Here is a 21,846-nt window from a genome sequence, read left to right as displayed (position 1 = left end):
ACACATTGTTAAGCAGTGCACAAAGAAGAGTATGTCAGTAAATGAGTCCACTACCACACAAGCTACTGGTGTGCAGGAAAACTAGCATCCGTGGTTGCAAAGAACTGGGCAATGAGAAAAATCTGTAGGCTTACCCGACAGTACTTGTTGTCGTGACCGGTTTCTTGAGCACGCAGTGGGCAAATGTACAGTTGTAGTTCTCAAGATTTGGGGGGGGGTTGCTGGTTACCGGGATCCAAGTCAGCACTATCCATGAGTCATTCTTCAGAGAACTCTTATTAGGGGAAGTTGAAGACATGCTTTCTACAGCAGGATGGCTTCAGATAACTGCAGCTAATGGGTTGGACATCCCTTTCCTAGGTTACCTTGAGTTAGATGTAGAGACCATGGGGACAACTTTACCCGGGTGTGGCTTCCTGGTAGTCAAAGAACATCAGCAGATGCAGACAACTAGTCCATGCCGAGTTTGAAACAACTCTGAGAGTTAAATTCTGATTGTGGAGAAAAGCCTTTCAGTGAGTACAGCAATGTGATGTTATTGAAAAGTCTTCAACTCCCCGTGTGGCTGGTAGGGAATCTATACATGTACCTGTGTCGTCTGTAGCCACAGTCTACGCAAGGGGACTTAAAACTCTCTCAAATGAAATACAGTTTTATTGTTCACATACACATTTAGCAGATGTTATAGTGGTTGTAGCGAAATGGTTGGGAGATGGCACTAGGATGCTGATGGAGCGAGCTAACGCACCATTGTCAGGTGGTCTCATGGTCGTTCCCACACTTGTGGAGTCAAAAAGTTACTTGTTTCCAGTTCAAGTTGTAGATTTCTCTCAGGAGGATGTGTGGTTGAACCCTAGGAGCCGACATGGCATTCAGACTCCGCCGACACAGAAATGACTTTTGACAGAAAAGAAGGTCAAACATCTGACAGTGACTTTCAGTTGATATTGGACAGCCTACACATCGGTGGGACACAGGAAGAACAAGCCGTGCTATCTGACCAGTTACTCAGACGTGTTTGCTTTCCAGGATAAGGACCTGATAAAGTCAAACGTGAGATTAATTTGGTCGATGACACACCAGTAACACAGCCCTGCTGCCACATTCCTCCTACACAGTACAAAGAGGTTAGGGAGCACATCATCAAGCTTCTGAAGAAGTGTGTCATCCAGGCAAGCTCGAGCTCATACGCTTCCCCTGTGGTCCTAGTCCCTAAGAGTGATGGGACTCTTCGTCTAAGTGTTGACTATAGGCGACTGAACACAAAAACTAGACATGATGCTTTTCCTTTGCCACGCATCGACAAAAGTTTAGACAACCTACGTAATACACTCTTCATGGTGCAAAGTTATTTTCAACTAATGATCTTGCCAATGGTTACCATCAGGTTACAGTTCAAAAAAGTGACAGAAACAAGAGAGCATTCAGAACTCCTTTTGGATTATGGGAGTATTTTAGGATGTTGTTTGGGGTTTGTAAATGGGCCTGCTACGTTTCATCGACTCATTCAAGTTACTATGAGTGACCTAGTCTTTCAGATACTGTTAGCATACTTGGATGTTATACTCATGTTCTCGCAGATGCTTCAGGACCACTTGGAGAGACTTGAGACAGTATTGAAGAGACAGGGTTGAAAGTGAAGCTTGAGGAGTACCATTTCCTTTAGCAAGAAGTACGTTTTTTTGGCATCAGATTTCAGCAGAGGGTATTGGGATAGACCCAAAGAAGATCACCTCCGTAAAACAGTGGCAAGTCCCCAGTATACTCAAAGATCTGAGGTCATTTCTTGGCTTCTGTAACTACTACAGGAGGCTCATTGATGGTTTTTCCATGACCTAGTCAATACGTGTCTCAGAGAAGATATCTCTGCAAAAGCGAAAAGGTTGTATGAAGGTTCATGGACATCTGAGTGGTAGGTTGCTTTTGAGCTGTTGAAAGAGAAACTGACCACTTCTTCTGTGTTAGGTTACACTGATTTTACTTGTACTTTTATTGCAAGTGGCAATAAAAAGGATTAGGTGCTGTTCTCTACTAGCAGCAACGAGATAGGAAGATAGTAAAAGCATATGCCAGCAGGTGGCTCCGTAATGCTGAAAAGATTGACAGGAACTACAGCAAAATGAAACTTGAGCTCCTCGCCCTGAAGTGGGCTGTTTCAGAAACATTTCGAGGTTCTCTTTTGGGCACTAACTTCACTGTCATAACAGACAACCCCTTGTCACTTTTCCACAGCCTTCGAGCAAAGATGGATGGCTCAGTTAGCAAAGATGCCACAGCCCAAAATACATGCACCAATTAAACCCTTCCTAGCTTCACAACCCATTCAAGTTGTTGCAGTGGATTTCACCATTCTTGAACCTGCGTCTGATGGTCGTGAGAAAGTGTTAGTGGTACCGGATGTTTTCACTAAGTTCACTCAAGCGTTTCCTACTTGTGACCAGAAAGCAGATACTACAGCCAAGGTCCTTCTCAAGGAGTGGTTCGTGAAGTATGGGATGCCTAAGAGATTGCACTCTGACAGAGAGAAATGTAGAGAATTAAGTCATCGCTGAGTTGTGCAAGCTTTATGGAGTCAACAAAACCTGCACGTCCCCCATCACCCTTAATAGAACATTCCATGATCTCCTGCGCACACTGCCTCCAGAAAAGAAGCACTGTTGGCCTTAGCAATTACCAGAGTTGGTGTATGCCTACACTGTGATGCCCCATTCCACTGCTGGGTTCTCGGCGTACTACCTCTTTTACCTTCCCGTTGATACTTTGTTAGGTTCTCCACAATAAACATGACTGGTTGGTTGTTCACAAGGAGCATTTGAATGAGGCACATGCAAGAGAGTACACAGCACAAAAAGCAGCAGAGAGAGTTGAACCTCAAAGACAAAGTGTACTGTACACTCATTGTGATGTGGGGCCAGCTGGTTTACTTACGCCACAGACCTCAGGGTAGAAACAAGATTCAGGACGCTTGGGGTCCCACCGTGTAGAGTTCATAGGGTTCATCTAAGGCTGTGTGTGAGAGTTCATCCTGTCCCTGCTCCTAGGCTAGTGAGGAACAGTGTGCCAGTAAACCCCATCGGCCCTCCTGTGAAGTCTTTGCCAGAGCCTTCTGCTCCTGAGTTTGTCGTTTTAGAGGAAGTCTCTTATTGAAAGGAAAACACACAGCCTGTGGGTAACGATGATAGGGAGCAATTTTTCCGGTAGAAAGGAACATGAAGATGTTACTGAGGAACAAGATGTTTCTGAGCCAGTTCATGCAGATGATTCTGGGAATGAACCAGAGGTTGAAGTGCCCGTTCCTGCTCCACGCAGATTACCAGAGCAAACGCAAGGGGTAAATCAGCTTGTAATAATGCAGTTCCATTCAGTCCCAAAGTGTTGTACCAAGTTATAACCTGTCTGGGAACTGTGTTCTACAGAGAAACTCTAAGTGAAGTTAGAAACTTGTGCTAAGTCACAGAGGACGGTGACTTTGTAGCAGGGGAGAATGCAGCCAGGTGGTAAAAGCATGTAGCTGTTGTCACGACGTGGACCTTTTTGGATGTGTATCGTGGCTCCCCCCCTCTCTCACCCACATCAGGTTTTACAACGATCATAAATACCTGGTAGAAACTGCCATGCAGTATCTACAGAGAACAAAGAGCTTCTCTTGCCATTACTCCTAATCCCCAAAATGGGAGAATTAAACAATATTAATATTTTTGAGAATGTGGGAATGGTCAGTGGGTATTTAAAGAACAATCCTGTCAAAGTTGTTTCATTTGGTGACCTCATGAAAGACAGGAGACCCACATTACTGTATCTCTGTTTGTGTACACTTTTCAATTATTAGATTTACATCTAGATGTTGGATAAAATAAGTAAATATGAAACTATTTGTGAAAGGATATAATGTGATGTTGGCCTTCTAAATGAGATACTTGTTAAGATGTAAAGTTTTATCTAGTCAGTGGCCACGCCCACGTGAGCATAGACTTGGTCGGCATCATGGAACGCCCCCTTCTTCCACAGAATATAAAACCCACTTCCTACAAAATTTACACCAGACTAGAAAACATACAGCTGACGATACAGGTGAAATGGTTAAGAACTACAGCTCTATAGGCCACGGAGACCATACAGCGTGTAGCATTGGCTACACGGCTGGAAATGGTTAAACAATAACATATGGGCGTAAATATATACATTGCAATTATTTTCGAATGAGCGGTCGTTCATGTGCAAAGGATTAGCATTTCAATTAACATAATTATCAACTGTGTGCAGTGAAACCATTTTGTCTTTCCCTCTTTTTGTCTGTCCCCAACCCTTTCCATTGTCTACCAAGCCATCAAACCGGTTTAGTAACCAATAACTATATTGTTTGTTAATGTATTTCTATGATTGTAGTTAGTTAGTAAATAATTAAGCAAAGTTGTATATCGCTGATTCATTATGGAAACTAGGGTTCGTGCAGATATCCAAGGGTTTGCGACATTCAGTAATGAGAACTGATGAGGTAATAATGATACATTAATAGAAGACTAATCGATAAGATATGAAAATATCTGAAGAGTCGATTCGGGAAATAGAGACGAAACATATTCCCGTGGTGCCCCGACTTCATAGTTAAAGTTTACATTATTAGTTTAATCACGTAATAATAACACAGAGAATTGATTTGATAAAATAACAGTCTTCACATTTAATGATAGTCAGACACGACACTGTATTCATTTATATACACTAGAAGGCACGGTTCCTTTAAGAGATCCATAAATAATGTGTGCAAGCGGTTATGGGATTGCGCATATGCAGTGTGTAAGAGTGTGAGCAAGCAATTACACTGGAGAGCTGTTGAAATCCATTATGGGTCCAATGTTACTTTAGATGGATTGACATGAAGATGTTAGCTTCTTGCTAGCTGAATACCAGTGCTGTCCGAACTATGTGGAGTTGATGCTAACATTATTTGAAGCTGCTGTATGGGTGAGATGAGGATCTACTTTTCCATGTGGAGTTAGGTTATCACGTGGACAGTGTGTTTAAAGCAGAGCCACATGCATTTCACTTTTTACTTATTGTACTCATTGTTTTTATGCACTTTACTAAAAGATTTATTTAACTTGATTGTTATTTAGACTGAACTTTACTTCATGGTGACTTCACCTTGCAGTGATTTCCCTCCTACATTATCCTATTTTATATTTAAGCTTCGACAGAATAAACAACCCCAAACTAGTTTGTGTCCCGTGCTTGGTTAACTTCGCCCGGCTACATTAAGCTTTGGTAAAATATACAGGATCTTTGCTGGTGTGAGGGAGATAGACAGGGTAGACAGGATCCACTGTAGACAAATGGCTCACTTAGTCCAAACTGCTCCTTTACAAAAAAACTTGTAAACACTCTTATGACTATGTAGCTGAGTGCTGTGAAGTGAAAAAGCTCTCACAAAAACGCACGTAGACTCGCTCTCCAAATGCATGCACCAATTTCAACAATTCTCCACTAGCCTCTCTCTTTAGACAATAGTCATGTGTGGATAGATATCATAAAGTGGGAGCTGTATTGATCCAGATGGAATTTCTGACACCATAGGCCTGCAGATCCCAGTAGGGCTGGTCAAAGCTATGATATGTCTGGGTGTCTGAGCCCGTGTATTTAACAGAAAGGAATACCCCACATTAATAATGGATGGAGAACGATGTGAGACAAGAATACTTAATTGAGGACTGGATGGCGAGATGGCTGAGCTGGAGAAGGAGGGAGGAAGGAGAGTGCTCAAGTATCCTCTTTCGGTTAGTTTCGCCCTGCAGACAGAGAGCGGGAGAGAGAGACAGAATATGGCAGGCAAACAGAAAGAGAGAGAGAGGAGAGAGTGAGAGACACAGACAGACAGGTCCATTAGGATTTGTATTGCCCTCCACTGGCGTGTCCTCTGGGTGCAGAAACGGAGTGTGTTTGGCCACCAAAGTGCTATTGATCAGATCACAGTGTTACCTCTCCCGCTTGTGTGTATAAGTCATGGCTTCCTTGAGGGACCTATGGTATGTATGTGTGTCTGAAAAGCTGAGAGGTGCTGTGACCACCCACACACACACACCAGCAAAGTCAGTTTGACAAGCCAATGACCTGCTGTGTCAAGCCATTGAGTCTCTCTATAATACAGAGTGCTTACTCAGCATGTTAGTTCACTCCTGTTCAAATCAATGTGTAAATACTACCAGTGTCATCCAGGACATTCAGGGAGAGTTTTCACTCAGTAGTGGAAAACATACTAAATCGTCATACTTGAGTAAAAGTAAAGATATCTTAATAGAAAATGACTCCAGTAAAAGTGAAAGTCACCCAGTAAAATGCTACTTGAGTAAAAGTCAAAGTATTTGGTTTGAAATATACTAAGGTTTCAAAAGCAAACGAAATTGCTCAAATATACTTTAGTATCAAATTTATAAAACAATTTGAATTCCTTATATTAGGCAAACCAGACGGCACAATTATTACTTTGTTTTTATGACGGATGGCCAGGGGCACACACCAACACCCAGACAAAATTTACAAACGAAGCATTTGTGTTTAGCGAGTCTGCCAGGCAGTAGGGATGACCAGGTTGGTTTTATTGCTAAGTGCGTAAATTGGACCATTTTCCTGTCAAAATGTAAAGAGCACTTTTGGGTGTCAGGTAAAATGTATGGAGTAAAGTACATTATTCTCTTTAGGAATGTAGTGAAGTAAAAGTTGGCAAAAATATAATTAGTAAATTAAAGTACAGATACACCAAAAAACTACTTAAGTAGTACTTTAAATATTTTCTACTTCACACCACTGCTTTCACTGTCCATCAGATTCAGGACTCTTCAGACATTCACATTTTTTCAAGGGGAAATACAAACAAAACACACTGTACATTACACACATACTGTATGTACAAAATGGCTGTTGAAGAAAACATGTTTTTATATCTGAGCCTAGCAGAGAAGAGAGTTGTGAAAATGGGTGTTTATTACTAATACCTCTCTGCAAGTCAGAGTCAGTGTTACGCACGCCTCTATGAAGAGGGAACGCAACACCCTGTTACAACTAAACTCTCCGTGAAGCAAAAAAGGTATGGACTGTAGGTGCAAGTAAGAATGACAACAGGCAGAATGTGGTACCGTTTACAAGGACTTTATTCCTTTACACGGTAATATGGGGAAAAGGGGCTGGACGGAACCAAAGCAAAGAAAGTAAATCTCAAAGCCCCCCCCCTCTCCTATCTTACCTGCCTACCCACTACTTACCTAATTTAGCACCACCTGGTGCCCTAACCAAAATACAAGGGGTGGTCCGCCCAGGTCTTACCTAGTGTGTCTAGACAGCGAATATGCTACGGGTATATGTATGCCCGCGGGCCTCTTGCCTAAGCACTCCCTAGGTGCCTTCCCCTTCCCCCCTGAGAACAAATGAAACAGAATATTAAACAATTTTAAACAAACTAAGAAACAAAAGGATGTCAAATAAGCTCTATCTGAGCAACAAACTCACAGAACATACCACTTTCCAACAAAATCAACCTCTATCACAATCAATCTCAGCAATCCCTACCTCCAGCAAAATCTCTACCTCCAAAAAGAAGAGATCTCCCCCCTGAACAGAACACTGGCTTTTATATAGTGTCAGAAGGAATGGGTAATTGGAGACAGCTGCGTCTTGACGAGGGGGCGGGGTCAGCTCTCCAATTAGCCCTGGAGTCGACCAATCAGCTGCTTGAGGGATTTCAGGAAGCCATTTCCTGAAATAAACACATGTAAATACACAAACTACAACACATAATCTGGGGACCGTAACAGTCAGCCTTAAATCGATTCTGCTGTGAGTTTTGAATGTACAGTATGGCATGTTTAGACTGTTCATCGGTCTGTCAGATCTGGAGTGAAGGGAAAGAAGGAAAGAGAGCTGGAAGGATCAATGAGGGATCATTTTCTCGTCTTCTCCATCAGTCACTCCCTCTGTAAGCTTTGTCTAGGCCTATTGATTGGGTATCGTGTGTCATGATCACTGCTATCCTTAATTTCCTACCAAGATAAACTGAAGGAGAGAGAGGGCGAGAGAGTTTGTATGTACAGTATGTACAGTATGCGTGTGTATGTGTGACATGTGTATTATATTTAGCTGTCAAATTGTTCAATAATGTGCCTAGCAGAGACAAAGACAGAATGCAACACATTACAAAGAATTTATCCTATTTTCCCACATATTTTATTTATTTTTCTACTCAAAGTCAAACGCAGCACGACGGCGTGGGGAAATGTGTCCATGTCACCAGCTAATTGCATCGTTGTCCATCCTATTAAGCAATGTGAAAGGTGAATGCAATTTGCCAGTCAGTGGATCTCACAACGTTTTATGTAAGCCACTTGGGCTGTTGTTGATGCCAGTCCCACTCAAGCCAGCAGAAATAGACTTACATAACCAAACGTGCCAGCACCAAGTTGTCACGCGCTAATAACTAGGCCTGTCCCACTCGCTCCACAGGTTTACAGAGAGGACCCGGTTCTGTTATGACCTTGTTAAAAAAATATTCTAATCCTTCCTTCCTTTATCTGCAAAGCGAACAGGTGAAAGCAAATCCCCTGTAAAAGCATCAATCATACCACGTTAACCTATCCTGTATGTAGGCGAGGAGAGGAGGCCTCTGTAGACTATTGAGGCACACCCCAGCAGTTTCCCCAGCAAGTCTCTCAGTAGCTTCCAGCACCAATGAAGGAGAGGAGACAAGTAGGGGAGGCACGCATAGACTATTGGAGACACACCTCAGCTGTTTCCCCTCACTAGGGTCTCTGTGGTTTCTAGCACCGATGAAGGAGATGAGACGACGCGTAGAGGTCTCTGTAGACTAATGAGACAGAGCCCAGCAGTTCCCCAGCTAGCCTTTCTGTGGCTTCCAGCTCCGGTATAGGTGACAAAGAGAGGATGTATCTGTAGACTATTGAGAGACACCCCAGCTGTACTGTTTCCATTAACTAGTGTTATGGCAGGTGGCAGCATCTCCCGGGTCAAGGGCTGTGCTCTGCCAGGAAGCCTGGATAAGTCGACAGGTGTGAGCAATCAGGATGATAGGCATTCTGTGACCAGAGGCCTCTCGGCCTTCCAGTGTTTGTGGTTTTGTGTTAGCTAACCTCTTTAGTTTAGGCATAGTTTTATTTTTGTATATATTTATTTTGGGTTCCACTTTAACAAATACTAATCTGCTTGGACTGCCCGACCATGCGAGTCATGACTGAGCTGGCCTTTAACCTTACCTGAAGGTAAGGGTGCTGTCAACATCTGGTCGCACAAGCTTACTTCTCTACTTCTCAACACGTCAAACCAGGTCACAGACCATGTAGCTAGGCCTAAGACTACTAGACATAACAAGTGCAGCAAAATCACTAGGCTAGTTAATGGTTTCGTAACACTAGCCTCTCTGTGGATTCCAGCACCAATGAAGAAGACAAGGAGGGGATATACAGTGCAGTCGGAAAGCATTCAGACCCTTGAGTTTTTCCAGATTGTTTCGTTACAGCCTTATTCTAAAATTGATTAAACATTTCCCTAATCAATCCACACACGAATACCCCATAATGACTAAGCGAAAACAGGTTTTTAGATTATTTTGCAAATCTATTACAAATAAAAAACAGATACCTATTTACATAAGTATTCAGACCTTTTGCTATGAGACTCGAAATTGAGCTCAGATGCATCCTGCTTCCATTGATCTTCCTTGAGATGTTTCTACAACTTGATTGGAGTCCACCTTTTTTAAATTCAATTGATTGGACAAGATTTGGATAAATACCAACCTGTCTACATAAGGTCCCACAGTGCATGTCAGAGCAAAAACCAAGCCATGAGGTCGTAGGAATTGTCCGTAGAGCTCCGAAACAGGATTGTGTTGAGGCACAGATCTGGGGAAGGCTACCAAAACATTTCTGCAGCATTGAAGATCCCCAAGAACACAGTAGCCTATACCATTCTTAAATCGAAGTTTGGAACCACCAAGACTCTTCCTAGAGCTGGCCGCCCGGCCAAACTGAGCAATCGGTTTGCAGCACTCCACCAATCAGGCCTTTATGGTAGAGTGGCCAGACGGAAGCCACTCCTCAGTAAAAGGCACATCACAGCCTGCTTGGAGTTTGCCTAAAGGACTCAAGATTGGTGGGGTTATAGATGATCTGGTCTGATGAAACCAAGATTGAACTCTTTGGCCTGAATGCCAAGCGTCACATCTGCAGGAAGCATTGTGGTTGCACATCACGCTGTGGGGATGTTTTTCAGCGGAAGCGAGACTAGTCAGGATCGAGGAAAAGATTAACGGAGCGAAGTACAGAGAGATCCTTGACGAAAACCTATTCCAGAGCGCTCAGGACCTCAGACTGGGGTGAAGGTTCACCTTCCAACAGGACAACGACCCTAAGAACACAGCCAAGACAATGCAGCAGTGATTTCGGGACAAGTCTCTCAATGTCCTTAAGTGGCCCAGTCAGAGCCCGGACTTGAACCCAATCGAACCTCTGGAGAGACCTGAAAATAAGTGTGCAGCGCGGCTCTCAATCCAACCTGACAGAGCTTGAGAGGATCCGCAGAGAATTATGGGAGAAACTCCCCAAATATAGGTACATGTCCAAGAAGATCCAAGGCTGTAATCACTGCCAAAGGTGCTTCATCAAAGTACTGAGTAAATGTGATGTTTAAAAAAAAAAAAAAAAGTATAATTTTTTTTATACATGATCTAAAACTTGTTTTTGCTTTTTAATCATTTTTAGAATAAGGCTATTATGTAACAACATTTTAAAAAGTCAAGGGGTCTGAATACTTTCCGAATGCACTGTAGACTGAGACACACCCCAGCTGTTTTCCTGTAGATTCCAGTTTAGATTAAGTAGAGGAGAGAGTGAGAGGATGTATCTGTAGACTATTGAGAAACACCCCTGTTTCCCCTAGCTAGCTCCCCTGTAGCCTCCGGATCCAATGAAGGAGACAAGGAAATGATGTATCTTTAGACTATTGAGACACACCCCAGCTGTTTTCCTGTAGATTCCAGTGTAGATTAAGGAGAGGATGTATCTGTAGCCTATTGAGACACACCCCAGCTGTTTCCCCTAGCTAGCCTATCTGTGGCTTCCAGCACCGGTAAGGAGAGACTGTATCTGTAATCTATTGAGACACAACCCTGTTTCCTCTAGCTAGCTTCTCTGTGGCTTCCAGCTCGGGGGATGCTAATTACATTAAATACAGATAACGAGCCACTTTGATGATCGATTAGAGAGGAAGTAGGAGATATGGAGCAGCGGCGTGTAAAGTGAATCCTGACACCACCCACGAGAAAGAGCGAAAGCACTACTGCTGTTGCTCTGGATGTGAACTTGAGAAGAGAACATAAATATATCATTTTGATTCTATTTGATGGTGTGCACTACACAGTGGGAGTACAATAATGAGATTCTATGTGCTCTGTGGACATTCTGTGGTTATGTGAATACCTCATACCACTAACTAATAGATACGTTTATTTATTTATTTCATTATTCCATCTGGAGGGAAAGATTGCAGAATCATGCAGATGCACAACATCTATCTGGATAATATGAAGCTGGGAATGATATTGTAGTGGAGAAGTTGGAGAGGAACACATTGAAGCTAATAATAGTGAGCAGATCACCAATTCAAAAGGGTTACATTCTCGTGTTAGTGCTGGACATTATGTCCATAGGGTCCTTTAGAAAAGTCTCTGGAGCCCTGGGGGAGAACAATATAGGTACCAGATACCTGTGTTTAATGTTTTAGAGACACACACACACCTCATCGCATTATGTTTCTAAGGCTACAGGAAAAACTATTTATTTTGTGATCCAGATTAAATCGTTTGACAGATATGGTTTAGCACTCTCATCCTCAATCCATCTCACTGTACAATGATGGGAATAGAAGAGTAGCCACCAGATGTCCACACTACAGAGGAAAACATTTGCTTTATCAACAGAATTGATGAGCAAGTACATGAGCTACTTATTTCTTAATTTAGGATCAGTTTTGAAGTTAGGAGTGAGGTTGGGGTCAGGATTAGGGATTTAGGAAAAGAAAAATGTTTTTCCTGGAGATGAAGCCTCATACTTCAGTCTTTTATATCACAGTCAGATATTGACACCCCAGAAGTGCTTGTAGGAAGTAAATGCTGTTCTGCTGCTGGCTCAAAGCAGCCATGTTGTTAATACTAATGTCATTTCATGCTATCAAATGAACTCGCTTCCAACTGATGCAGAAACACAGTACAAAAGCACCCTGATTTGTATTGCATTTCTGCCAGCTAGTAGTTGCTTTGATTTCTGTTTGGTGGTTTTGGTTTGTAATATCTCTGTCAAATGGCTTAACTGTATCACAGAGCCACCTAGTACATACAGTATACAGCAGAGCGATGTACGGTTTGTCAGCGTACTTATCTAATACATTTGTGTAGTCATTTCTGGGCAGGATAAATGGAATGATTAATTTGAGTCATTGTTTGGTCAGACCTCTGTGGTGACGCTACTGGGAAACACGTACACACACACACACACACACACACACACACACACACACACACACACACACACACACACACACACACTTCCTCATACACACCCACTCTATCTGACCCAATGAAAAACAGACTGTCAGCTGTGAAATTGCTTAAACCAACCTCCACTTCCACGCATGCTTAGACAGGAAAGTCACTGAGGCACATTGACAGGCAGGCAGCAGTCCCCCCATCCCCCTCACACAGAGAGGTAGGGAAGGAAGGAAAACCCACTCTCTTCCTGATTGTGTTTCTCGCTCTAATCTGTGATAAGTCAATTCTGTTTGAAATTATATTTCTTGACAAGCTGCTTATAATACCACAGAATGAGATTAGATGAGGGATTGAGGCCTCGGGCCTCCAATCAGCTTGATTGCACTTTTATAATGCTTTGATATTCAGTGTAATATTATTAATTAGATCATGATTAGGGACAAGATACCCACTGGGCACAAACTGGTTGAATCAACGTTGTTTCAACGTAATCTGTCAACGTATTGTGATGTGAAATCTAGGTGGCAAATTCTTTTGGATTTGCCAAAAGTCATCAAAGTGACAGTAAACTTTTTTTGAGGGTGAAATTTCAACCATAGAATTATGTCATCAGGGTAACCACTTTTCATCATAGACAAACCTTGTGTATGTTGAATTTGGTCCTTTGAAACAACGTCAGATCTTCAAAGTTATGTCCACTCAGAAAAAAACGAATCGGTTGGAAAGCACCTCCTACTGGAGAGTTGATCTAAATCAAATCAAATTGATTTATTATAGCCCTTCGTACATCAGCTGATATCTCAAAGTGCTGTACAGAAACCCAGCCTAGAACCCCAAACAGCAAGCAATGCAGGTGGCTAGGAAAAACTCCCTAGAAAGGCCAAAACCTAGGAAGAAACCTGGAGAGGAACCAGGCTATGAGGGGTGGCCAGTCCTCTTCTGGCTGTGCCGGGTGGAGATTATAACAGAACATGGTCAAGATGTTCAAATGTTCATAAATCACCAGCATGGTCAAATAATAATAATCACAGTAGTTGTCAAGGGTGCAGCAAGTCAGCACGTCAGGAGTAAATGTCAGTTGGCTTTTCATAGCCGATCATTAAGAGTATCTCTACCACTCCTGCTGTCTCTAGAGAGTTGAAAACAGCATGTCTGGGACATGTAGCATGTCCGGTGAACAGGTCAGGATTCCATAGCCGCAGGCAGAACAGTTGAAACTGGAGCAGCAGCACGACCAGGTGGACATGGGACAGCAAGGAGTCCTCATGCCAGGTTGTCCTGAGGCATGGTCCTAGGGCTCGGGTCCTCCAAGAGAAAGAGAGAATTAGAGAGGGCATACTTAAATTCACACAGGACACCGGATAAGACAGGAGAAGTACTCCAGATATAACAAACTGACCCTAGCCCCCCGACACATAAACTCCTGCAGCATAAACACTGGATGCTGAGACAGGAGGGGTCAGGAGACACTGTGGCCCCATCCGATGATGCCCCTGGACAGGGCCAGACAGGAAGGATATAACCCCACCCACTTTGCCAAAGGACAGCCCCCACACCACTAGAGGGTTATCTTCAACCACCAACTTACCATCCTGATACAAGGCCGAGTATAGCCCACAAAGATCTCCGCCACGGCACAACCAAAGGGGGGGCGCCAACCCAGACAGGAAGATCAAATCAGTGACTCAACCCACTCAAGTGACGCACCCCTCCTAGGGACGGCATGAAAGAGCACCAGTAAGCCAGTGACTCAGCCCCTGTAATAGGGTTATCTACCTACAGCTATCCATTTTGTTTCCCATCCAGGGTTTTAACCAAGCCCAGCTTAACTTTGATATTTGTCACTGACTACTACCAATGTGCTATTGTGAGAATAACTATTGAGAGATCTCTTAAGAACTAAACAGATTCACTGTTGCTATTGAAGTCATTCCAAAAGGGTAGTTTTAACAGAGCAAATTAAATGTAACCATACTATAAGTAATACATATCATCAATGGTTCTGTATAGCAATTGCAAAGATATCAACAGCTATTTGTTCAATTAATCCCAGGATTGAACAAAAAATACAGTATAGGTCTAGGGTTTCAAGCTTTTGTTGTCAAATTGAATCTTCAAGTTAATAATGAATGATGTTTCAACAAAACATCCAAGTTAAGGGATAGGATCAAATAAAACTATTAAAATGCATTTAAAGTTTGACTTATTTCTATTCTGTAACTAAGGTTTTTGGTTCAGATGGAGAGGTGAATCCAACATATCAGTTGTTAATTTATAGACAAACTGGAATTAAAGTCAGCCTAAATCAGTGCCACAAAATATACACTGAGTGAAGAAAACATTCAAAATAGTGTTGCAGCCAAATTGGCTGGATGTCCTTTGGGTGGTGGACCATTCTTGATACACACGGGAAACAGCTGAGCGTGACAAACCCAGCAGTGTTGCAGTTCTTGACACAAACCGGTGCACCTGGCACCTACTCCATACCCCATTCAAAGGAACTTACATTTTTTGTCTTGCCCATTCACCCTCTGAATGGCACACGTACAAGGCTTACAAATCCTTCCTTAACCTGTCTCCTCCCCTTCATCTACACTGATTTGAAGGGGATTTAACAAGTGACATCAATAAGGGATCCTAGCTTTCACCTGGTCAGTATCATGGAAAAAGCAGGTGTTAATGTTTTATACACACAGTGTTCATCTCCTTCAAATGTTGATATTTGGTTGCATTGACAACCAAACACAATTCAATCACTTTTGCAATATAGTCAATAGCCTATTAACTTGGCGACAAGTTAACAAATGATATGTTGGAGTCACGTCGCCAACTAAAGTAGCCTAAAGTTAAGCCTCTTACAAACTAATGTAACAGTTTTTATTCAACCTTAAACTAGGTAACTCATCCATGGTAACTCATCCATTTTGAAGTTACTGTAAGTCTTATGTAATCATAGGAAGCATGTTCAAGATAGCATGCAAAGGTCGCAGGACTGTGGGGATCTTTACAATACAAATATCTGTGCAGAATCTGGACCAACATGAATCACTTGAACTACAGTGCCTTGCGAAAGTATTCGGCCCCCTTGAACTTTGCGACCTTTTGCCACATTTCAGGCTTCAAACAAAGATATAAAACTGTATTTTTTTGTGAAGAATCAACAACAAGTGGGACACAATCATGAAGTGGAACGACATTTATTGGATATTTCAAACTTTTTTAACAAATCAAAAACTGAAAAATTGGGCGTGCGAAATTATTCAGCCCCCTTAAGTTAATACTTTGTAGCGCCAACTTTTGCTGCGATTACAGCTGTAAGTCGCTTGGGGTATGTCTCTATCAGTTTTGCACATTGAGAGACTGAAATCTTTTCCCATTCCTCCTAGAGCATTTGTGAACAGCAGTTTTCAGTTCTTTCCAGATTCTCGATTGGATTCAGGTCTGGACTTTGACTTGGCCATTCTAACACCTGGATGTGTTTATTTTTGAACCATTCCATTGTAGATTTTGCTTTATGTTTTGGATCATTGTCTTGTTGGAAGACAAATCTCCGTCCCAGTCTCAGGTCTTTTGCAGACTCCATCAGGTTTTCTTCCAGAATGGTCCTGTATTTGGCTCCATCCATCTTCCCATCAATTTTAACCATCTTCCCTGTCCCTAATGAAGAAAAGCAGGCCCAAACCATGATGCTGCCACAACCATGTTTGACAGTGGGGATGGTGTGTTCAGGGTGATGAGCAGTGTTGCTTTTACGCCAAACATAACGTTTTGCATTGTTGCCAAAAAGTTCAATTTTGGGTTCATCTGACCAGAGCACCTTCTTCCACATGTTTGGTGTGTCTCCCAGGTGGCTTGTGGCAAACTTTAAACGACACTTTTTATGGATATCTTTAAGAAATGGCTTTCTTCTTGCCACTCTTCCATAAAGGCCAGATTTGTGCAATATACGACTGATTGTTGTCCTATGGACAGAGTCTCCCACCTCAGCTGTAGATCTCTGCAGTTCATCCAGAGTGATCATGGGCCTCTTGGCTGCATCTCTGATCAGTCTTCTCCTTGTATGAGCTGAAAGTTTAGAAGGACGGCCAGGTCTTGGTAGATTTGCAGTGGTCTGATACTCCTTCCATTTCAATATTATCACTTGCACAGTGCTCCTTGGGATGTTTAAAAGCTTGGGAAATCTTTTTGTATCCAAATCCGGCTTTAAACTTCTTCACAACAGTATCTCGGACCTGCCTGGTGTGTTCCTTGTTCTTCATGATGCTCTCTGCGCTTTTAACAGACCTCTGAGACTATCACAGTGCAGGTGCATTTATACGGAGACTTGATTACACACAGGTGGATTGTAATTATCATCATTAGTCATTTAGGTCAACATTGGATCATTCAAAGATCCTCACTGAACTTCTGGAGAGAGTTTGCTGCACTGAAAGTAAAGGGGCTGAATAATTTTGCACGCCCAATTTTTCAGTTTTTGGGAATACAGTTTTTGGGAATACAATTTTTGAAATATCCAATAAATGTCGTTCCACTTCATGATTGTGTCCCACTTGTTGTTGATTCCTCACAAAAAAATACAGTTTTATATCTATGTTTGAAGCCTGAAATGTGGAAAAAGGTCGCAAAGTTCAAGGGGGCCGAATACTTTCGCAAGGCACTGTATATTTACTTTTAATGTAATCTCAACTACAATCCAGGTCATTTGATTGTGACATTGTATTCCCATTTGAACTTTGTAGTGCTTTTATATGGTGGGAAAGTGCAATGATAGCACATTTAATTGACAACTAAACCAAAAATCAGACATTGTTTTCCAATCGAATTTGGTTGTGCTCTTAGACAGTTGAAAGCATAGTGGTAACACATGGGGAATTCAACGAACTTCTAGCTGTCTTTTTGAGAGGGTGAATAAAAGGTTCAAATCTCATTGAGCAACGTCTCAACCAAAGATGATACACATTTCAACAATGAAATGACGTGGTGTGCCCGGTGGGTATGTTTCTCTGTTCCACCGAGATTACAGGACAGGACAGAGGAATGGTGGCCAGAGATGACAGGAGGAGGGGAGAACGGAAAATAAGGACATAATCCTATAAAATCCCCATCTGAGCAAAATAATGTTGGTCTGGGCTTCAACTGCCGCCAACATGCAGACAGTGAGAAAAGTACTTCCACCCTCCAGCAGCAGGGCCTGCTGTGAGTATGGGAAAGTCTGTGTGTTTGTTTCTGTGTTTGTGTGCAAGTGTGTGTGGTCTCTAATGTTTTTCAGTACAGAAGGAATGAAATTGAAGCGTAAACCTAATGTGCTTTTCCATTAGTAGATTACAGGACGTCTTTCATGGTTGCCTTTTCACTTAAATCTGGGTCCGGGGCTTAAACCACTGTTACTGGTTGGATAGCCTCAAAATGTCAAAGGGTCACATAATGGCTTTCCTATAGAAACAGAGCATATAGGCCTATAGATCTAGAACGTAGAACACTTTCTTGATCTAGAACATAGGAAATACGACCTGTTCTATATTGGACAATTGGTTCAACGCACTTCATTACACCCCAGATATAAATAAAACATCATTGATGACTTCAGTGACTCAGAGGTCTGCATTCTCTGCAATAGGTTCTCCAATTCCCTCCACTTTATCAGAGATAATCCCAGCTACTCATTGTGTGCATCCCAAATGGCACCCTATTCCCTACATAGTGCACTACTTTTGACCAGACATATGAGCCCTGGTCCAAAGTAGTGCACTTTTTAAGGTATAGGGTGCTTTTGAGATGCAACCAGTAGCTCTACGTGATTACAATGGACCACTTCCTGATACAAATCACATGCATTTGCCATCTGAATCCCCGGTAGAAAACTAGGTAACTATCAGAAATCAGCGACGTGAGGCCATCAGTCAATCAGGAGGCGAGGTCGACATCTGACACACTGACATGTAAACAGATTTCAATGATAGCTAGGGAGCAGAGTGGGCAACAACATTGAAAAGGAGAGAAAATGCGAAAGAGGGGGTAGTGGAGTAGGAGAAGGGGGGGGATGGAGGGGGAGAACGGAGAGAAATAAAAACATTTTTTACAGTGGTGCTCTGAGAGGGCGAGAGAATTGTACAGTGGAACTCAGAGAGAAAGGCACCATTACTGGGTAGATTAGTGTTGGCAGCACTGGGCGGGTCACAGTGACAGAGATGGATGGTTCTCGCCTGGCATCCAGACACACACACACACACACACACACACACCCCCTACCTTCATGGGCCAGCGTCATTAGGACAAGGGGAGAGAGATGAGGGGGTTGTCTGCCGGCTCCTACCCAGGGAGAGAGCATCCAGGCGGGGAGAGACATACAAACTGGGTGGGAAGGCTAATCAAATCAAGGCTAAGGGTGACAGACAGGTCAATACTGTGAGAGGTGTGAATTTCAGTCAAAACATACACTGCATGACGAAAAGTATGTGGACACCTGCTCGTTGAACATCTCATTCCAAAATCATGGCCATTAATATGGAGTTGGTCCCCTCTTTTCTTCTATAACAGCCTCCACTCTTCTGGGAAGACTTTCCACTAGATGTTGGAACATTGTTGCGGGGACTTGCTTCCATTCAGCCACAAGAGCATTAGTGAGGTTGGGAACTGATGTTGGGCGATTAGGCTTGGCAAGCAGTCTGCGTTCCAAATCATCCCAAAGATGTTTGATGGGGTTGACGTCAGGGCTCTGTGCAGGCCAGTCAAGTTCTTCCACACCGATCTTGACAAACCAGTTATGTTTAGACCTCGCTTTGTGCGTGGAGGCATTGTCATGCTGAAATAGGAAAGGGCCTTCCCCGAACTGTTGCCACAAAGTTCGAACCACAGAATCGTCAAGAATGTCATTGTATATTGTAGCGTTAAGATTTCCCTTCACTGGAACTAAGGGGCTGAGCCCGAACCATGAAAAACAGCCCCAGACCATTATTCCCCATCCACCAAACTTTACAGTTGGCACTATGCATTGGGCCAGATTAATCCGTGGGGCAGCCAGATGGTGAAGCATGATTCATCATTCTAGAGAACGCGTTTACACTGCTCCAGTTCCAATGGTGGCGAGTTTTAAACCACTCCAGCTGACGCTTGGCATTGCGCATGGTGATCTTAGGCTTGTGTGCGGCTGCTCGGCCATGGAAACCCATTTCATGAATCTCCCTATGAACAGTTCGTGCTGATGCGCTTCTGTGGCCTACCACTTCGCGGCTGAGCGGTTGTTGCTCCTAGACGCTTCCACTTCACAATAACAGCACTTACAGTTGCCTGGGGAAGCTCTAGCAGGGCAGACATTTGACAGACTGACTTGTTGGAAATTGGCATCCTATGACAGTGTTACGTTTAGAGTCACTGAGCTCTTCAGTAAGGCCATTCTTCTGCCAATGTTTGTCTATGGAGATTGCATGGTTGTGTGCTCGATTTTATACACCTGTCAAGCAAGGGTGTGGCTGAAATAGCTGAATCCACTAATTTGAAGGGGTGTCCACATACACTATATATACACAAAAGTATGTTATACATATTTCACATAACTACAGTATGCATTGTCTGCAGCAAATACTGATTTACTAGAAATTACAGTCAGTGGTTGAGTCAGCTAGGTCACCTGTGATACAAATATGTATTCGTCATCTATCCATGTCTGAGGACGTCGGGAGCTGATGTGGAAATTGGCAACTAGCTTCAAGTAGGTTTCGGTTTTGCTAGAGCATTGTGGAAGAGGATGGGTGTAAGCATCTGCCTCCAAAGATTGCAAGTTCGAATAGAGCGATAGTTGTTTTTGAGATTTTTCTTTTAAGCCTATCCCAAACCTTAACTCCGAATGGTTTAGGTAAGGGTTAATGCCTAAACTTAACCCTAACATCAGAAATTCAAAGTTCATGCCTAAACTTAGCGGTAAACACTTTGATATTTGCAGTTTGAGAAACATTGGTGAACGTCTAATTCTGACACGAGAATGAGCTAATTGTGATAGTACCTAAATCCAATGGAGCAATTGACTCAGTGATATACTTAAATAAAAACAATATCTCAAGTATGAATACAGTAAAGTACAAACAATAAAAAAAAAATGTAAAAAATGTTTTTTAGACAACTGCAAACTTGGAGTTGGGCTGATGAGACGTCATCGGCCTCCACCTTCGCTTGTGGGAAGAATGGACGAGCATTAGAGGAAAGTTTGACGATACTTTTTCCATATCCCAGTCAGCAACGTTTTCACTAACCCCTTAAGTGGCTGTAGGGTATAAATCCTGCACGATGTATACAAACATAACCACAACGAATTCCAACTCACCTGACTTGGCATTGAAAATCACCAGACATAGAATCTCATTAACTCCATCATAACCCTGCATTCGAAGAACAGGAAAATATTATCAATTTCTGCAAGTGATACATTTGTCAATTATGCAATTTGTGTGGATGTAACCCATACAGCAAAGTTTACAAGCACCCTTGACTCTTGCTGGGAGTGTGTGTGTTAGCAGAGATTGGTAGCCACAGGACTTGATGCTGTAAATGAGTGTGACATGGGACTCAGCAGTTCCATTTCAGCCATGGTGGCCAGAGTCACAGTGACTACACACACACGGAAGTCCTATGCACAGAGCCCACCTGTTGGAGTGATACGTGAGTCTGGCAGGAAAGGACAGCATGAACACAAAGGATTCGTCAGGACTGTGTGTTCGCAGGCCAAAGCTAAAGGAAGTTACATTGGCTAGAGCATAGTATAAGTGGCAAACAATATATAGGGCAGAGAGTGGGACAGGGAAGCGACAGCAGCGAAGTCCTGTATGGCAATACTTTAAGTTAAATGAGGCGGTGGTGAAATGCAAACTTTGGCATTACAGTTGCAATGCTTAACCATCTGAAAGGGCGGCATCATGAGACCTAAACCGTTGCTGACAGCAGTGCAGGCCCCCAACAGACAGACAGGCTCTTCACATGAAAGAAGTGTGAAAAGGGACAGAGTGAGAAAAATCACAGCGCTGATTACAGAAATAGAGGGTCGGTTTCAATACCCTGATGGCATATCTAGAACCAGACTACAAGATGCCATGTCAAAAAACCGACTGCCTTGGATGGGGAAATTGTACAATGATTGCTCTGCAGGTACAAAGCGCCAACTCTCAAACACCATACATGGCGCAACAGATTGATGGACGTCTATGAAAATGCAGTCATACATCACTGCAACACACCATCACATGTATTTATTTCTATTTAACCGGGCAAGTCAGTTAAGAACAAATTATTATTTACAATGACGGCCTAGG

This window comes from Oncorhynchus tshawytscha, linkage group LG11, assembly GCF_018296145.1.
Source record: "Oncorhynchus tshawytscha isolate Ot180627B linkage group LG11, Otsh_v2.0, whole genome shotgun sequence".
Taxonomy (NCBI): Eukaryota; Metazoa; Chordata; class Actinopteri; order Salmoniformes; family Salmonidae; genus Oncorhynchus; species Oncorhynchus tshawytscha.
This window is presented reverse-complemented; position numbering follows the sequence as displayed.